Source organism: Chelonia mydas, chromosome 1 (genome assembly GCF_015237465.2).
Source record: "Chelonia mydas isolate rCheMyd1 chromosome 1, rCheMyd1.pri.v2, whole genome shotgun sequence".
In the NCBI taxonomy this organism is placed as follows: domain Eukaryota; kingdom Metazoa; phylum Chordata; order Testudines; family Cheloniidae; genus Chelonia; species Chelonia mydas.
The window spans coordinates 13,273,598-13,293,444 of NC_057849.1; the positions used below are offsets into that span (position 1 = coordinate 13,273,598).

Below are 19,847 nucleotides of genomic sequence, written 5' to 3' on the forward strand. Positions count from 1 at the left end.
ACGATCACGTCCCTCGATCTGCTCGCTATGCCCCTAATTATACATCCCAAAATGCCATTGGCCTTCTTGGCAACAAGGGCACACTGCTGACTCATATCCAGCTTCTCGTCCACTGTCACCCCTAGGTCCTTTTCCGCAGAACTGCTGCCTAGCCATTCGGTCCCTAGTCTGTAGCGGTGCATTGGATTCTTCCATCCTAAGTGCAGGACCCTGCACTTATCCTTATTGAACCTCATCAGATTTCTTTTGGCCCAAACCTCCAATTTGTCTAGGTCCTTCTGTATCCTATCCCTCCCCTCCAGCGTATCTACCACTCCTCCCAGTTTAGTATCATCCGCAAATTTGCTGAGAGTGCAATCCACACCATCCTCCAGATCATTTATGAAGATATTGAACAAAACCGGCCCCAGGACCGACCCCTGGGGCACTCCACTTGACACCGGCTGCCAACTAGACATGGAGCCATTGATCACTACCCGTTGAGCCCGACAATCTAGCCAGCTTTCTACCCACCTTATAGTGCATTCATCCAGCCCATACTTCCTTAACTTGCTGACAAGAATACTGTGGGAGACCGTGTCAAAAGCTTTGCTAAAGTACCCATTGCCCTTCCTGCCCACCACCAAGCAGCTGGGAGAGGAGCCCCGCTGGCAGCTGGGAAGAGGAACTGCATTGTCCGTCCCCATCCTCCTGATGCAGAAAGGATCTTCATTCCCCCTCCCTCATTCTTCCAGCTCTTGGGAGCGGGGCGGGGCAGGGCAGGGGACAGCCCCACCCTCCCTCTGCACCAATAAGCTTCATTATGCCAGCTGCTCCCCCCAGTGGGGGATCCTATGCGGCAGGGGTCTCCAATCCTGGGGGGAGGAAGGGGGAATGGATGAGGGGCTGGAGGGGTGCTTTCCCCGCCCTGGGAGCCTGCACCCTGTGGAGAGGGGCAATGGGTGGTCCGGGAAGGGGTGACAGGCTGGCCCTGCGTGTGGATGATACAGGGGCTGGGTCAGTTGGCTATGCAGATGTGGTGCTGTGATTGCAATGAGCTGAACTACTGCAAGGCAGCTGGGCCTGGTGCCACCAATTCCTCTTTCAATTCCAGCCTCTCTAATGGCCATGTGTTGGGTGTCACATCCCCTCCCCGACAGCCCGAGGCTGTGGCTCACCGGGGCCAAGAAGGAAACAAAAATGAGAAGGAATCCAATGAGAGGAAGAGCTCGTGGCCGCAGCCCAAGTGACTGTCCTGCTCCTGGGCTGAGAGTGTGTTTGGCATTTCGAGAACTGGCTGCTGCAGTCATTAGATTGGGGGAGAGGTGGCTGGGACTCCCGGGGGTTCAGGCTGCACCTCTAGCTCCTGAGCCTGGGTACGGCAGCAGCTGAGATTCTGAACAGGGAGTGTTTAAATCCCCAGCAGACCTTCTCTGAGCATGCTGCTAGGGATTGTTTTGTGGCTGGAGCCCAGGGATCTGGCTTCTTTTCCCAACTCTGCCAGCACTGTACTCCTGGGTCCTTATGCAAATCACTCCACCTCTCTGAGTCTGGTTCCTGCCCCCAAGAACATGGCTACCGCGGCTTACTTCTCCCGGGGGGGTAGTGAGGCTACACACGCTAGGATTTGCCAAGCCCGTTGACATCCCCCGGCAGAAAGAGCTAACTGTAAGTCAAAGCGTTATCGTCATTGTGAAGCCAGCACAGAGCTCTTTCTTGGGGGGCAGAGATCGAGACTAGCCGTGGTGCAGCAGGCCAGCCATAAAGGGCGTCTGCCCGTGCTGCACGGGGAGTTGGGCCAGGCCTGGGGTTGAGTATCCGCTATTAATCCCCTGCTCTCTCGCGCGCGCTCACGCACCATCCATTCCATTCCCCCTACGGGAGGCTGCTCGGCGCCCCGGTAATAAGAGTTCTGTATTGGAAGGGTACCTCTGCACTGCATTAAAAGCCCTGTGGCACGGCTGTTGCTGGCCCGGATCAGCGGACTCGGGCGGCTCGGGGGGGTGGTCAAAAAATAGCAGTGTAGACATTCAGGCTCGGGCTGGAGGGCAGGCTCTGAAACCCTGCGAGGCGGGTGGGTCTTGGAGCCCAGCCCAAAACGGCTACACTGCCAATTTTGAGTCCCGCCAGATCGAGTCTATTGACCCAGGCTCAGAGACAGTGCTGTGGGTTTTTTGCTGCAGTGCAGACGTACCCAAAGAGGCTCCTGGGATGCCCTGGTGACTATCTGGCCACCAGACTCCAGGGAGGGAGGGGGTGATTTCCCTGTATCTGGTGGGCTCATTCAGTATCACCCCCATCAGACAGGATGTCTCCCTCCAGCTACTACAGAATACAGCAACGCGTCTCCTCAGCAACCCAGGCCACCAAGACTGCATCGTCCCTGTCTTCTGCTCCCGACGCTGGCTTCCCGGAGAGTCAGGGTCAAGGGCTTGGTCCATCTCTTCACGGTGCTCCATGGCCTGGGCCCAGGGTGCCTAAGATTATCTAAAGCTCTAGGATGAAGACTATGGTCAACAACTGCCCCCTCTGGCACAGTGGAGTGCTCTGCAATAAGGGTGAAGCTCCCTGGGGGGGCTGATCCAAGCAGTGGAATGAACTCCAGAAATTAAGGGCGATCAAAACCTCCCCATCTGCTGCTCCCGGGGCAAGAGACAGTTCTCTGACCTGTCTTCTCTAATGTAAATGTAAAGAAACATGGACATAAAAGCCCTCCACTCTATGCGCAATTCTTCCCCTGGGGGAGGGATACAGAGAGAATGAACCACATGTGACAAATGTCAGTTACATCACAAAAACGGCCCTCCTGGGTCAGACCAATGGTCCATCTAGCTCAGCATCCTGTCTTCCAACAGTGGCCAAGGACAAGGTTCTTCAGAAGGAATTAACAGAATAGGGCAATTATCAAGTGAGCCATCCCCTGTCAGCCAGTCCCAGCATCTGGCAGTCAGAGGTTTAGGGACACACAAAGCATGGGGGTGCATCCCTGACCCTCTTGGTAATAGCCATTGATGGACCTATCCTGCTAGGACTCCTCTAATTCATTTTTGAACCCAGTTATCTTTTTGGCATTCACAACATCCCCTGGCAATGAGTTCCACGGGTTGTCACATAATACATGACTGGAGGTGCTCAGATACTGTGATGATGAGGGCAGGATAAATACCTAAGGATAGAATAGAGAGAGACTAGAAATACAAAGCCCATTGTTTGCCCTTGGAAGGAGTGCACCAAATAAATCCTCAGGCGCTTCGGAAATGACACTGCATTCTCCTGTCGTACACTTGGTCCAGCAGCAGTTTGCCCTAGTACATAGAGCAGTGGATGAAGTAGCAAGAAATGTGGGGCTCTATTCCCAGCTCTGCCATTGACCACGGGCAAATCACTTTACCTCTCTGTGCTGCTCTTTCCCCGCTAATCCTTTGTCCGTTTAGACTGCTAGCTCTCCAGGGCAGGGACCGGCTCCTCCTACGTGTACTTACAGCACCTAGCATGACGGGGCCCAATCTTGGAGGGACTGAAACATTTCAGGAACAGAATCCATGCCTTGCTAGCCAGTGCCTTTGTCTTCCTAGCGCTGTCAGAGCTGCTCTGCTTGGTTACAGTGATGAGAAAGCTCAGCTGGTTGGAAAATTCCAAACCAGTTAAAGTTTTTTGTGAGAAACAGAAGAGATTGGGGTGTGTGTGTGTGTGGCGGGGGGCAGGAATGTTTCCCATTTTTGCAGCAGTTCTTGGAGATCCCAGTCCCACTAGCATCAGCCCCAGCCTGCTCAGACACAGGGCAGCCCCTTGCCGATGTGCTCCTTCCCCCATGCATCTCAGGAGGGCTGGAGGGCATCCTGGTTCCCACTTGCTTTGCGCGGGCCAAACCCCAATACCAAGGTGCTGGGAATGGCGACAGTGTCACTGAAGCAGCAGCTGGGTCACAGGAAGCCTCCTTGTCGCCGTGTTAATAAAGCTGTGTCAAAAGAACAATGGAAAGAAAGGGCTTTGTGGCTGAATAAAGCACAAAGTAGCAGAATAAAGCACCTCTGTAGCGGAATAAAGCACAAGTAATTAGCTTACATTTCCAGAGCACCTTACAGCCTGCAGGATACTCTTTACCTCAGCCACCACTATGCAGCCACCTCTTGAGTTGAACATGGCAACAGAGCAACACTAACCAGTTTACGACGAAAAACTAATACATAGGATGTCACGTGGTCTGGTGGATTGGGCACAGGACTGGGAGTCAAGTGTGCTGGGTTCTACACCTCGCTCTACAACCGACTCACTGTGTGACCTCAGGCAAGTCGCCTCATTGCTATGTGCCTCAGTTTCCCCATTTGTTACACAGGGAGAATGATACTTCCTTTATAAAGCACTTTCAGATCTACAGAAGTACGCACTGTGGGTGCAACTTTTAAAAGCTCCTAAGGCCCATGAATTTTCAATAATGGAGCTACGTATATTAGGTGTGACCATCCAGCTCCCAGTAAACTGACTGTCAGTGGGACTTCAAGTACATCTACACAGCAAAAAGAAAACCCCCCACCAAACCTGTTGCAGCAAGCCTCCGAATCCGGGTCAAGTGAATCAGGCTTGCACTGGAGGGCTAAAAATAGCAGGTTATGTCTACACTGATATTTGTAGCCTCACAGCGCTGAGCTCTGAACTCACTGCAGTGGGGGTTTTTGTTTTGCTGTGCAGAAATACCCTGTGTCTCCTGGGTCATTTCAGGTGCTTTTGAAAATGTTACCCTGCATCCCTAGTATTACCACCTACCTATATAGCACAGAAGCCACTTCACATACCTGTCGGGTGGAATATCAAACATCAGAAGAGATAAAGAGATTGATAACTTACCAGTATTTTGCAAAAAGTACCCATGAAGATTATTTTCCAGGAACAAAATATAAAAGCCACTCCCGTACCATCTTCAGGCTGGTATTGCTAGTCTAATTTCTATGGATTTCTTTTCTAATCACTTGCTTTGTAGTGCAGAGCTTATGAATCCAAGTTTACCAAAGAAAAGCCCGTCATTCAGCCCCTGAAAACATGGCCAGCATCTGAGAGTTTTGCTAAGTGATTTTCCTGTTGTGGCAAGACTTCCTTTAATCATTCAAGCAGCGCAAAGAAACATCACAGGAGAGGAAACAGAAAATGCTTGTCCATTCGGCATAGAACGCAGAGCCTGCTGCTGTAAAAGTTGCATAAGCATTTCTGTAAGGCAGCGCGAATATCAGCCGTTTTGTAATAACGATAATGAAATTTTGCTCTTCTCTTGCAGCATCCAGGCATGGAACTCTAAGCACTTAAATATTCTAAGCACTTGAATACACAATTTCTTATGCATGTCAGGTACAGCTTTGAGATCAGGTCCGACAGACCCATTTCAAAGGTGGGGACACTGAGGCAGTGAACACCCACGTTTTCATAAGCGGCCTCTAATTTTGGGTGCCCAATTTAAGGTGCCCAGGGCCTAATTTTCAGGGGTTCCATAGTTCCAGCTGAAGTCAATAACAGCTGCAAGCAGCTAAGTAGTTCTGAAAAATCAGGTCCCAGGTGTACAAAATCCCGAAGTTAGAGGCCACTTTAGAAAATATAGGACTTCATCTGAGGAGACAGCAGGGGAGCGGGGAATAGGACCCGATCTCCTGACAGATTTCTCTCTGCAGCCAGTTTTGCCCCTGGTCAGGTTAGCAAGGAGCACTTTCAAAGGCTTCTACAGTGCAGGGGGATTGGTCCCTTGCTGACCCAGCTAGGAGCGAATCTGGAGAAGACAGTATAAATTACATACACAGCTCTTTGTGCAACGCCAGCAATAACCCATCCCGCCATGCCACTGGTGGGATTAAAAACTGTGCCAGCATCATTACAGAACACCTCTGTGGTAACGTTTGTCCCATGCTTCACGAATGTTGGGCCAGATCCTCAGCTGGAGTGAAGGGGAATAGCATCACTGACTTCATGGACCAGATTCTCACCAGGTGTAAAATGGCACAGCTGCACTTACTTCAATGCCAGCATCTCAGCAGGTCATGCCTCAGCTATTCATGCTGTTTTTAAACGTGAGCTCTTTAAGGCTCTGATCCTGCAGAGATCCTCCTCTCCCCCGAGTGGGCCCTTGTGCCCATCTGAAGACCTGTTGAAGTCATGGGTACAAGGGTCCGCCCATATGGTTGCCCTTGCAGGATCAGGTCCTAATACTGATTTTAACACACACACACACACACACACACACACACACACACACACACACCCTTGCGTGCACCCACCAGCAGCCAAGAACTCCTGAACAAATGACAGAACAAGCCAATGTGTGTGTGTGATGGAAAAAACACCAGTCCAGCATGGAAGCAGGCATCAGCTTCCAGAGTTATTTAAAAAAGGACTATAATAGTAAAATGTATGGAAAATAACTTGCCAGGACCCCTTCACAACCTTCCCTTAAAAAGAAAAAAGACATAGCATTGTTGTGAAGGGGACTAAAGGCTGGCTAATATTTCACGAAAGGGAACATCCTTCCCCGATGATATAACCTTGCATATCGCTGAATCCAAATACGCAACCCCCAGCTGTTCAAAACTCTCTTCTTAATCAACCACCAGCCTGTCCCCCTGGTGTACTGACTCCTGATTATACAAACGCCCCATGATCCAGTCACATCTGGTGTAACTCATGGGATCCAGTCCCTTCGTCTGGATTCTGACCTATACTGTTGGACACAAAAGATTCACCATGCTGCTATCGCTTGAAATGGGGCTAATTAGCCCAGAATTTTCAAAGGGCTCCACCCAGATTTTCTGAGGAGCTCAATGAATCAGCACCAAGTTCTTCTGGTCTTTGGGGCTCACTGCTGCTCAAGTGACTGCATGCCTTGTGCATGGGAGACCCTGGATTTTGATGCCTTCTCTGTGTCATTTTCCAGATCTACTGCCTAAATCATATTTATTTGGTTGTGTCAGGATTTAATTCACATGCACCAAACAACAGTTGGGCTTGGATACAAATAAAGAGCCTTACAAAGGTGCTGGGCTATTTATTTGCCTGTTGGATAGGTCCATCAATGGCTATTAGCCAGGATGGGCAGGGACGGTGTTCGTAGGCTCTGTTCGCCAGAAGCTGGGAATGGGAAACAGGGGATAGATCACTTGATGATGACCTGTTCTGTTCATTCCCTCTGGGGCACCAGGCATTGGCCACTACCAGAAGACAGGACATTGGGCTAGATGGACCTTTGGTCTGACCCAATATGGCCGTTCTTATGTTCTGGGCTCCCACTGAAGTGCCCAGGAAATCAAGCCAAGAACAATTAATTGGCCTTAAATATCCCAGGCACTGAGCATCACATCAGTGTCTAACCCATCCGTCAGCAACGATGGCCAAACAATCTGGCCACACAACTGGACTGTGCAACGTGTATGCAAATTAAAAAAAAAAAAAAGACTAAATAGACTCGCTTCCCCGAACAGCTCCAGATCCTCCCGAGAATTCCTCCCGTTGGGTAACGGCCTGAAAGAGCAGACGAGCTTCACTCCTGGCCCTGGAAGTCAACTGACTTGTGCCCAGTCGAAGCTCGGTAGGGGAGATGAATTGCAAGGGCCCCCAAGCTGAGGATGTCCTGTCCAGGGGCTGTTAGATAAAGCTTCCCAGCTGACTTCAGTAGAACAGCTGTTCTGTTCTACTGCACCCCTCACCATGGTATCTGAGCTCTTCTGTGGCTGTCTCTGACATAGCTGGAATGCAAATTACTTTACAGGGTCATAAATTTCAAGGCTAAAAAGGACCGCTATGATCACCTACATAAGAACGGCCACATTGGATCAGACCAAAGGTCCATCTAGCCCAGTATCCTGTCTTCCGACAGTGGACGATGCCAGGTGCTCCAGAGGGAATGAACAGAACAGGTAATCATCAAGTGATCCAACCCCTAGTCTGACCTCTGCGTAACACAGCCAATGAAACCCCTGCAGTGATTCCTCCTTCTCTCTGAACAACGTACTGGTGAACAGGAGTGTATCCAGCCTTGATGTCAAGCCCCAAGTGATACAGAATTCACACTCTGTGATAATCTATTCCAATGGTTAGTTATTCTCACTGTGAAAAATTTGCATCTTCTTTCCAGTTTGAATGTTGCTGACTTCCAACATACGATATTGGATCTTGTTATACCTTTGTCTGGGGAAAAGCACTATATAAGAGCTAGGTATTTGTCATGGAGTGTGCGGGAGTCAGGGCCCTGCACCCCCCACTTCCTGCGATTCACCGTGACTCTCAGCCAGCCAGTAAAACAGAAGGTTTATTAGACGGCAGGAACACAGTCCAAAACAGAGCTTGTATGTACAGAAACAGGACCCCTCAGTCAGGTCCATCTTGTGGGGTAGGGAGCCCAGACCCCATTCTGGGCCTCCCTCCATTTCCCCAGCCAGCTCCAAACTGAAACCCCCTCCAGCCATCATCCCCAGCCACACACCCCGGCTCTTCCTCCAGCCTTTCTCCAGTTTCCCAGGCAGAAGGTGTCACCTGGCCCCAACCCCCTTCTGGGCTCAGGTTACATGCTCTCCCATGTCCCTCAAGTGAAGTCACCCCTGATATCCCGCCACCATCCAGCACCAGTGCAGACAGTCCCAGTAAAACTCCCACCCAACATTCCCAGGTCAATACTCCCTACTCCGTCACAGCATTATTATTACTGAGGGAAAACTAAGGCCACGTCTAGACAAGAGCGTGTACCGCGGCACAGCTGTACTCGTGCGGCTGCGTTGCTGTAAGATCGCTCGTGTAGCTGCTCCATGCCGACAGGAGAGAGCGCTCCCGTCGACATCATTAAACCACCCCAGTGAGCGGCGGTAGCGACGTCAGGGAGAGACGCTCTCCTGCCGACACGGCGCTGTCCACATTGGCGCTTCTCTCAGTGTCACTTACGTCACTCGGGGGTGCGTGTGTGTTTTTTCACACCCATGAGCGACATACGTTATACTGACAAAAGTGCGAGCGTAGACATAGCCTAAAAGCGTTTTGTTTGGCCAGTCCAGCTAAACAAAATCTGAGAGGGGACCTGACTGGTCTATAACTACATCCAGGGGGCAAACACCAGGGAGGGAGAAGAGCTAGAGTAGGAACTGGCCAGGAGTAGATTCAGGCTGGAAATCAGAAGGTTTCTGACCATGAGAGGAGTGAGGGTCTGGGGCGGCCTCCTAACAGGAGCAGTGGGGCACACGATGTACATGGTCTGAAGATGGAACTTGACCACGTTCTGAATGGGATGATATGACGGGGGCACCTGCGATAGCGGGATGTGACAGGGACACACTGACAGCCAGCTAAGCCGTGTCTCTGCACTCTGGAAGTGCCAGACGGGCACACTGGCAAAGCGGGCGCCGTGTGGAGAAGGGGACTGAAAAGGGTGAAGCTGGCCACAGTGCAGAGAGGGGAGGGATTTGTCCAAGAGGAGAGGTTGCTATGGAGCCCAGTAGCCAGGGCAGCCCAGCCCGAGGCAGTGACTAGCCTTCCCTTTTCCCTTCCTTGTGTAGGGCAAACACTGCAGCCCTGAGAGGGGCTCTGGACACCTGCCCTGTGTCAGTGGCCTGTAGCTGGTTCTGAGCGGCAGGGACGGGAACTGGAGGCAAATAGACTCAAAGGACCCCAGGAGCGAGCTCAGCTCCCGCAGGCAATAGCAGGATTGCCTGGGAGTGGTGGTTCCGGAGGGAACCCGGGGCAGGAGACGTAAAGAGATGAAGGCCAAGCCAGGCCGACTACACAGGGACTGATCTCGATTACCTGGTGGTCCCTTCCAGCCCCATGGTAAAAAGCCCTCTAAAAGGTAAAAAGCTTCTCCCTGTGTGGGTATTTATACTGCAGTTCAACTCCTTCTCAACCTTCTCTTCAATATGCTAAATGGATGGAGTTCCTTAAGTCTCTCACTCTAAGGACCACAAATACTTTCTGTGGCTCTTCTCTAAACCCTCTCCAGTTTTGACACTGGTTTTCAAAGTGTGGACCGCAGAAGAGGATGCAATGGTCCCAGCAGTGCCATAGGCAGAGGAAACAGCAGCTCCCTGGCCCTGCTCGATATTCCCCCATTTATACATCCAGACGTTAGCCCTCTTCGCTACAGCATCCAGCTCAGAGCTCCTATTCAGTCGGTTCTGGATAAAAAAACCCTCAGCTGAGTGAGTGGCATAGGAGAATGAACAGAAAGCCAGTGCACCCTCTAGAGCGCGGGCATTAGATGCTCTCTGGGCATGATGCTGACAAAAGGGGGCAAGACACACTCTGCACTAGCTTAAACCCCACAGAGCCGTTGCAGGTGGGAGCTCAGAAAGGCATGCACCCCAGGGGTGAGGTCTGTACTGAAAACACATCTGGGCACTAGTCTAGCCGAACGTATATGGGAAAGATTTGTCTGGCTGCCTGGAGCTCTACGAGCATTTGAGGACCCCAAAGCACCCCCCGTTTGTGAGCTTTCTTAGCAAAGGATGGGAAGAGGTACTGAGCAAGGAGAGGCACCAGCCCTGCTGTACCCTTTACTGCAGGGCTACAGGAATTCAAGATGTCATACTATCACCTCCCCCAGCTGGGGAAACAATCTGCTTTGTCCTTGAGCCCGTACCACTGGTCTGCTCCGCCTCATGGCTATGCTGGTGTAAATCAGGAACAACTCAATCAACGCAGTTACACTGCTGCAAGGAGAATCAAGCCCCATAAGCGTGGATGCAGCGGGCGTGGTGAGGGGTGCATTCCACGCATGGGGCCACTAGGTGGCGCAGCTTAGATGACAAGGGAAGAACGGCAGGGAACCTTGGATAAAGCCTGACACCAACAGCAGAGCTCCTGAGTCCTTCTGGTTTCCATTCTAATCATTCAAATTAAGGGGCCAATTCACTCTCTGGTGTAAATCTACTGACCTTAACAGGTTTCAGAGTAGCAGCCGTGTTAGTCTGTATTCGCAAAAAGAAAAGGAGTACTTGTGGCACCTTAGCGACGAACCAATTTATTTGAGCGTAAGCTTTTGTGAGCTACAGCTCACTTCATCGGATGCATACTGTGGAAAATACAGAAGACGTTTTTATACACACAGACCATGAAAAAATGGGTGTTTATCACTACAAAAGGTTTTCTCTCCCCCCACCCCACTCTCCTGCTGGTAATAGCTTATCTAAAGTGATCACTCTCCTTACAATGTGTATGATAATCAAGGTGGGCCATTTCCAGCACAAATCCAGGTTTTCTCCCCCCCCACAAAACAGAGTTGCTGCAGGGATGAATTTGGGCTCGGTCCTGGTATTTAGTCCTAATGCTCTTTAACTGGAATCCTTCCTCTAAAGACGGGGTTTTCTCTGTAACATTTGCAAAGGGTTCCGACGAGGAAAGTGGTGCACAAGGGCTACGTCTAACCGTGAAAAACAAGCCACGGGGCCAGGTCTAATGCAGCAAGGGCTCCCGAGCAGCTGTGATCCGTCCATGGCCCAGGATTAGTCAGGGACCAGGCAACAAGCCCTGCCCCCAGGGAGGTTACAAATTAGGATTTAACCCCTTGGGGCTACTGTAATATATACAGTAGAAGATAATAGTAGAGACAGGGGTGTGTGCATAAGTCAGTCACAACAGTGGTCTCAGTAGCCACCAGCCTATTCTATGATTCAACTTCAACCCACTTCCCAAGCTACCACTGGAGCCAAACCATTCCATGGGGAATAAAAGCCACATCAGGAAGAGGAAGAGAACAGATCAGCCAACGAAGATTTGAAATGTGTGTGTGTGTCTGTCTGTCTCTCTCTCTCTCTCACACACACACACACACACACACTCACTCTCTCTCTCTTTAAAAAACAGTAGCAGTAAAAAGCATCAGATGCTACAGGTCCAACTCCCACTGAAAGCAAGGGAAAGATTCCCATTGATTTCCATTAGAATTGGATTGAGCCCTAAATGATCAAAATTAAACTAGGCAAACTTAGGGCTAGTTTGTTTCCCTGCCCCGCTGAGGTTTATAAAGTACACACACCCGAACAAGATGCATCGGTCTGCTCGCAGACAAATCTAACAGTACCCATGTCTGCATGCCAAAGTGCGAGGTCCTCAGATTTTACATAGTGCACACTTTGCATCAAGAGTGTTTAAATGCTTCTATTACATACAAGTCGCTAGAGATGATAAAGTGTTGAAAATACGGTAATCCAGGCAGCCAGGAATAGAAGACACCAGCATTCGTACAATGCCTTTTGTCTTTTATGCATTTTACAAGCAATAGCGAATTAATCTCCTGCTGCACCTACATACAAAACTTACAGGGCTCCTATTGCCAACCACCCCAGCACCTCACAGTCTTTCAATGATTTATCTCCACCAGACCCCTGTGAGGTAGAGAAGCACGATCCTTATTTTATACCAGGAGAAACCGAGGCACAAAGAGACACTTCCCCGTGGTCTCACAGGGAGGCTGTGGCCGTAGTGAGAATTGAAACTAAGTCTCCTGAATTGCAGGATAACACCTGCACCCCGGACCATCTGCTTAGACATTGATCTACTTAGATTAGACATTTTTATGCCCACCCCCCCGCATCACCCTATTACCTAAGTAGGAGAGGAAGGTGCCCCAGGCCAGCTGCCAGAAGCCCAGAGGACCCTCAGGCTGTCGCTGGAGAGGGAGGAGCAGAGCCGAGAAACCTACAGGGTCTGGTTTGTGATGGGGAGTCACAGGCTGAACCCGGAGTTCACTTCATGACGCAAAGAGGCTCCTGCAGGTTCAAGTTTGTGAACACACCTCCAAGGCGACTCTCCCACCTCCTGCCTTGCTCCCAGCCTCCAGAGAGGTTCCTTTCCATCTCTGTGAGGTCACCCAGACCCCTCCCTCCCAGGGCAGCAATCTTTGTTCAAGCCGATTTTAAAAATGCTGAGCAATGGGGCTTTGGCTGCCACTGGGAGATTATTCACCTAGCCTCATGCCTCCTACACACAGTCCATCACTTACCACCGCTGTTCTCAGGGAGGCGGATGGGACAGGGTGCTTGGCTGGTGGGGCAGAGGGGGTTTACCCAAAGAGCGAACATCTTGCCCCCATGCTTGCAGAACACAGCATCCCTGCAGCTCAGCTCAACGGGGCAGATGGGCCGGTCTGAATATTGTGTTCTGCTCAGGTTGAGTGCTGGGATGGTGGGGGAACAGCAGTAGGAGCTCAGCCCGAGGAGATGGTTATATAGGCTGCAAAGGGCTGGAAATAAAAGAAGCAGAACCGGAAAGTCAACTGATTGATGTCTCGGGTGCCAGAGTGAGGAACAAGCACAAGAGTGATAGGATCAGCAAATCTGGCCTGTCAGTGGAGTCCAGCAACCACATTCTGGGTCCAGAGAAGAGGATGTAGGATAGCAGAGAAAGACTGGAATGAAGAGCTTTGCAGCAATCAAGTGTGCTAGTGATAACAATCGCTATGTAAGTCACAGACAGAGTAAGCCCTACCCTGGCTGCACTGGTGGAAATCGGAGCTAGAGGGCCAGCGACGGGGATGGGGAGGAAGACTGGGGTCAGCCCATTGCATTTGTTTGTTTACAATTAAAATTGGATCCACACCTGAACTGAACAGAGAACAGTGATGTGAGGTTAATGAGGCCAGATTCGTCTATTAGAGTCTCAAGGACACACCTGCCTTTGGAAGGGACCTGGCTCCAGCAGAGGAGGATAGTTATTGTCATCAAATGGACTAGGCTATAAAAGACACCCTATAGAGGGATAAGAGCAATGGTTCCTGCCCTACGGCCTGTCCATGGACACTTGCTCTCCAGGTAGCCCACGGACCACTGGCCGATGGCTTGTGTAGAGCTGGTAGATGCCAGGGTTCGCTGGTTATAATCTATTTAGGAAGGCTTGAGTGGGCAAAAGGGGAGGGGGGGTGGCACTCTATGTCAAAGGTAACTCAGAAGAAAATGATCTTGAATGCTTACGGATCAACGTCCTAACAGAGAAAGCACAAGATTGGGTCTTGGTTGTATCTGCTGGAGACTTTCAAATCACGCTAGGGAACAGCACGACCACTTCCTGATGGAATTACCTATAATACGTAGGGGAAAAAAACCTGTGTGATCATGCAGGGCTTCAGTGTGAATGACCGGTGCTGGGGATCTCATGCTGCCAGTACTAAAACAGCCTTGGAATTTCTAAACATTGTAGATGACAGTTTCTTAACTCAAAAAGCGTTGCAGCCAACGTGAGGGAATTCTATATTAGACCTCGTCCTAACAGATACAAAGGAGCTGATCACAGAACTAAAAGTCAATGGTAGCTTAGGTACAAGTGATCATGACCTGATCAGATTTCTAATGTGCATGCAGAATAAAGCTCAGACCAGTAATATACATACTTGGTACTTTAATAGGGCCAATTTCACAAAGATGAAAGCAATTATGAGCCAAATCAGCTGGAAGGAAGAATTTAATCAGAAAAATCGGAGTGATAACTGGCAATCATTTAAGAACACCTTATTGATAGCTAAAAAGCCACAATCACACAAGTGAGGAAGAAGGCTGGTTAAAAAAAAAAAAACACCAACCTGGTTTAGAGGGGAAGTGAAAGCAGTTGTAAAAAATAAAAATATATAACAAATGGAAAATAAAGGTAAGAGTGCTGAAGTCATATATTTAGACTTCTGTTGTAAGACATTTGATTTGGTGCTGCCTGACATTTTGATTAAAAATTAGAACTATATAAAATTAACCTGGCACACATTAAGTGGATTAAAAACCTGCTAACTGATAGGTCTCAGAATGTAACTGTAAACGGGGAATAGTCATCAAGGGGGTGTGTTTCCCGTGGGGTCCTGCAGGGATCTGTTCTTGGCCCTCTACTATTGAGCATCTTTATCAATGACCAGGAAGAAACCATAAAATCATCATTGATAAAGTTTGCAAATGACGCAAAAATTGGGAGAGAAGTAAATAACAAAGAGGACAGGTCACTGATTCAGAGCGATCTGGGTCACTTGGTCAATTGGGCGCAAACAATAAATGTATTTTAATACAGTTAAATGTAACTGTATACATATAGGAACAAACTTATAGGATGGGGCACTCTATCCTGGGAAGCAGTGACCCTGAAAAAGATTTGGGCATCATGGTGGATAACCAGCTGATCATGTGCTCCTAGTGTGACGATGTGGCCAAAAGGGCTAATGTGATGCTTGGATGCATAAACAGGGGAATCTTGAATAGGAACAGAGAGGTTATTTTATCTCTGTATTTGACCCTGGTGCAACCACTGCTGAAATACTTTGACCAGTTCTGGTACCCACAATTCAAGAAGGATGCTGATAGATGGGAGAGGGTTCAGAGAAGAGCCACAAGAATGATAAAGGATTAGAAAACATTCCTAATCGGGATGGACTCAAGGAGCTCAATCCAGTTATCTTAACAAAGAGATTAAGAGGTGAATACAGTCTATAAATACCTGTATGGGGAACAAATATTTAATAATGGGCTCTTCAATCTAGCAGAGAAAGGTCTAACATATTCCAATGGCTAGAAGTTGAAGCTAGACAAAGTCAGGCTGGAAATAAACTGTAAATTTTTAACAATGGGAGTAATTAACCACTGGAACAACTTACCAAGGGTTGTGGTGGATTTCCCATCACTGATGATTTTTAAATCAAGATTGCATGTTTTTCTAAAAGCTCTGCTCTAGGCATTATTTTGGGGGAAGTTCTATGGCTCATTATACAGGAGATCACTAGATTATCACAATGGTTCCTTCTGGCCTTGGAATCCATGAATCCTCCTCATATTTGGCCGCTTCTGCACGTGCTCACTCTTTTCATGGCAAAGAGCGAGGAGACTTGTAAAAGCCAGTGGGAATGAGGAGAACCTCAGCTAGCTGCCTCTGCTGGTGGGATACAGCTATATAAGGAGGAGAAGCAACAGGAGCTTAACACATGACCAAAGCAGAGACCTCTTATCTCTCCAATTCTCTCCTCTTCCCTGTTCTTCTCTCGACACCCATCCCAACTTGTGGGGTCATCTTTCAGCCCTCCTGCTCCCCACACATCCAGGCCACATCCAATCCTGATGCTTCTTCTTCCACAACATACACAAGAGCCGATCCTTCCTCTCTGTCTGGGTGGAAATGCTTGTCCATGCCACCGTTGCCTTCCCTCTTGGTTATTGTGTCCATCTTCTCCTGTCTGGCTTCCCTAGAGACCCACATCATCCCCTTCGGTCTACTGATGACTGCCACAATGTTCTTCCCGACCTGTTGGTCCGACCATGTCAAACCCCCCTGACCCCTTCGCATCCCTCTGCTCGTCCCATACAATCAGTTTAAAGGTTCGAGACTCTGCACAGCTCCAACCCTGATCTGCCCTGATCAACCCTCAGCTCCCGTCTCACCCAATCTACCCCTCTACTGCATCCCTGATGCCAACTTCAATGCTCCTTTATCTTCTTCTCTGACTCCCATTTCTGTGTGTTCTCCCCACACTTCCCCCTATCTGTGGGATGACTCCCCCATCCCAGTTCAACAAAGCACCACAAACTTCTTTACATGCAGTCTCTCCACAAAACCCACTTCTTCCCTGCTGTCGAGAAGAAGCAAGTTGCTGAACAATGCACCCAGCTTCTCCCATTGGTGTCCATCACCACAGAATGTGTTGGGAGAGTAAACCCCACCTAAATGATCTCCAGACTCTGGGTATCCCATGCATCCCATCTGCCTTTCAGGCTGTAAGCTCTTTGTGGCAGGGACAGTTGTTATTTGTGTGTATTGTACAGCTCTGAGCACACTGTTAGCATTGAACATAATAATGGAAGTTCCACCTGCATGAAGGACTGTAGGTTGAAGCTCTTCCTTTGTTCCTAGAGCACAGACACCGGCATCGCTACAGACCTCTCTATCTAGATCAGTGGTGCCCAAACTTTTCCTCTCGCGCCCTCCTTGCCCCAATAATGGAATGGGTCTGCGCCCCACCCGGGCTGGGAGTGGAGCCGGGAGCGGAGCTGTGGCCTGGGGGCTGAGCTGCAGCCAGGGCTGGGGCCGGAGCAGAGCTGGGGCCGGAGCAGAGCTGGGTGGCGCCCCTCCGGACGTTTCTCCATGCCCCTTTAGGAGGATGCACCCCAGAGCTTGGGGACCACAGAGCTAGATCCTAGCTTGGCTCCTGTTACTCTCGTATCTGAGCATCTTACAGTCATCACGGAACGCGTCAGTGCAACATCCCTGCGAGGTGGGGAAGGCGTAAACTTCCCGTGTTACACTTGGGGAACCGAGACACAGGGAGCCGGATTTTCTGTTGCCCTGCCTTGCGGGCCTGTACAGTGTGGGCGTGAAGTGCCACCGGATCAGAAGAGGTTCATTTCACGCTCACTTTGCAGTGGTGTATATGGCTCCACAAGGACAATAGCGACGAACCATGACAAGCCCGAGGCCGACAGAGAAAGGGCTGGGAGCTGCAGCCAGATCATAGAGCCATAAGCAGGAGACCCTCCTCTTTTGCCTGTGAGCGGCAGACCACTTCTGAGTTGCAAGCGTGGAAATTTGCCTCCCTGAAACGAAGCAACCGCAGTAGCACAAATATGGCAAAGACAATGCGAACGCACGACTGATTGCAACCAGAGCTGAAAGAGCCCAGGTCCCACATCCCTTTACAGAGAGGATATTAGTCACGCTCCTGGAAAACCCAGCGCCAAATACATCAGTAATTGCTTAATAGCAACGCAGCGGCCAAGGGCCAGGAAGGAGCAGTGACACTGTCCTTAACGAAGTCTCCGGAGGCACAGGGCGCACATCCAGCCTTTTTTGTGTATTGATATTTCACTGAACAAATAAACCTTGCGAGTGATTCAGCACGTTGGGAATGGGACTCCAGTTTGGACAGCAAACCGCAGGAGCTGACGCCCGGCCAAGGAGTTCGAGGAGAGTTTAAACAGACGACAACCGCTGTTTGGCCAAGCCCACAGATATTTGCAGGGCCTAGGTTGCCGAAGCCAGAAAACATCCAGCGTCCCCATTTCCCTTTCAGAGCAGCAAAAGGAAAAAAGCCGGGGTTTTGAAAGGTTGGTATTCACCGTGGCAGGACAAGAGGGAGCAGGGCTCTTGGTTGCATCAAGAACCCCAAAGTTTCAATAAATCACATGGGGCAGGTGAACTTTTCCTACCCACCCGGCAGTGTCAGTACACAGAGGGGTGGGGGAAATGAGGAGGTGATGCTTTACGTTATACTTGCAAACGGGGTTAGCGTGAGAAGAATATTTGGAGATTCTTGGAAGGAAGGAGCTAGCGATGGAGCTCGACAACAGCGGCTATGACTCGCGTTTCCGCACATCTGTCCGTAGGTAACGCTGTTGTTTCCAGCAGAGTTACGCCAGCCTCAAACTGGAGTAACACCAGAGAGCATTGCAAGAGGTCCAGTGGTTAAGGAACTTACCAAGAACTCAGGAGAGTTGGGTTCAATTCCCGGCTCCGATACAGACTTTCTGTATGACCTTGGGCAAGTTACTTAGCCCTGGTCTACACTGGGGGGGGAGGGGGGAATCGATCTAAGTTACGCAACTTCGGCTATGTGAATAACGTAGCTGAAGTTGACGTACTTAGATCGACTCACCTTGGCGTCTTCACTGCAGTGAGTCGACTGCTGCTGCTCCTCCGTCAACTCCGCCTGCGCCTCTCGTGGAAGTGGAGTACAGGAGTTGACAGGAGAGCGCTTGGGGGGTCGATTGATCATGTCTAGACTAGATGCAATAAATTGATCCCCGCTGGATCGATCGCTGCCCGCCGATCCGGCGGGTAGTGTAGACATACCTTTAGTCTCTCTGGGCCTCAGTTCCCCATTTGTGCAGCCCGGGCCTGCTTCCCAGGGGTGGGGTGAGGACAAATATGTTAAAAGGGCGTGAGGTGCTCAGACGCTAGGGGAGTGAGGGCCAGATAAGCGCCTAATCTAGACAGATAGTCACATCCAAAACACCAGGTGGGAGTAGTGACTCTTGACACTCCCCCGGCCTCGGCACTTAGCAGGCCTCATGGGGGAGCCAGTACGGCAGGATCAGGCCCAGACACGAGACAGGCAAGAGATCATTTCACTCGCCAGCAAACTGCAGCCCCCTCTGGGGTGGAGGGCAGCAGCGATACTCCCCGGGGCTCTGCCAGCTCTGCAGTCACAACTGGTAGAGAGAGGCCTCAAGAAAAAGGCCTGTCGGTGGCGTTTGCGTTCTAGTGGGATCATAGAATCATAGAATATCAGGGTTGGAAGGGACCTCAGGAGGTCATCTAGTCCAACCCCCTGCTCAAAGCAGGACCGATCCCCAGTTAAATCATCCCAGCCAGGCTTTGTCAAGCCTGACCTTAAAAATATCTAAGGAAGGAGATTCCCCCACCTCCCTAGGTAACGCATTCCAGTGCTTCACCACCCTCCTAGTGAAAAAGTTTTTCCTAATATCCAACCTAAACCTGCCCCACTGCAACTTGAGACCATTGCTCCTTGTTCTGTCATCTGCTACCACTGAGAACAGCCGAGCTCCATCCTCTTTGGAACCCCCTTCAGGTAGTTGAAAGCAGCTATCAAATCCCCCCTCATTCTTCTCTTCCGCAGAGTAAACAATCCCAGCTCCCTCAGCCTCTCCTCATAAGTCATGTATTCCAGTCCCCCAAACATTTTTGTTGCCCTCCGCTGGACTCTTTCCAATTTTTCCACATCATCCCCTGTCCGCTCCACGTCCCCCTCCTTTGAGCACCCTGCCCCATTTCTGCACACAAGGGCCAGATTGTCCTGTGATGCCCACAGTCCAGCGAGTTAGTGGCTCTGAATGTGCAGCTGGGTAACCGAGCACAGAAGCGTTTACTCTCAGGAAAGCGCCTCCTTTCAGTCCAACAAATAGACTGTAAACAAGCCAGGGTGCTAGTTTCTCATATTA

At 50.1% G+C, this 19,847-nt stretch overlaps 1 protein-coding gene across 3 annotated transcripts in view; it reads right to left on the reverse strand.

The window, feature by feature from the left end:
* The window catches only part of P2RY6 (pyrimidinergic receptor P2Y6), a 91,395-nt gene that overhangs the window by 22,994 nt on the left and 48,554 nt on the right, over nucleotides 1-19,847 (reverse strand). Inside the window, exon 1 of one of the 3 annotated variants that reach the window (XM_007062305.4) lies at nucleotides 12,935-13,129. The exons of 1 other annotated variant lie outside the window; for it this stretch is intronic. The gene's annotated coding sequence lies outside the window, so the exon portion shown is untranslated. Of the gene's footprint in view, nucleotides 1-4,824; nucleotides 5,049-12,934; nucleotides 13,130-19,847 lie in introns of those variants that run through there. One more of the 3 variants, XM_043527590.1, reaches the window with a different exon arrangement.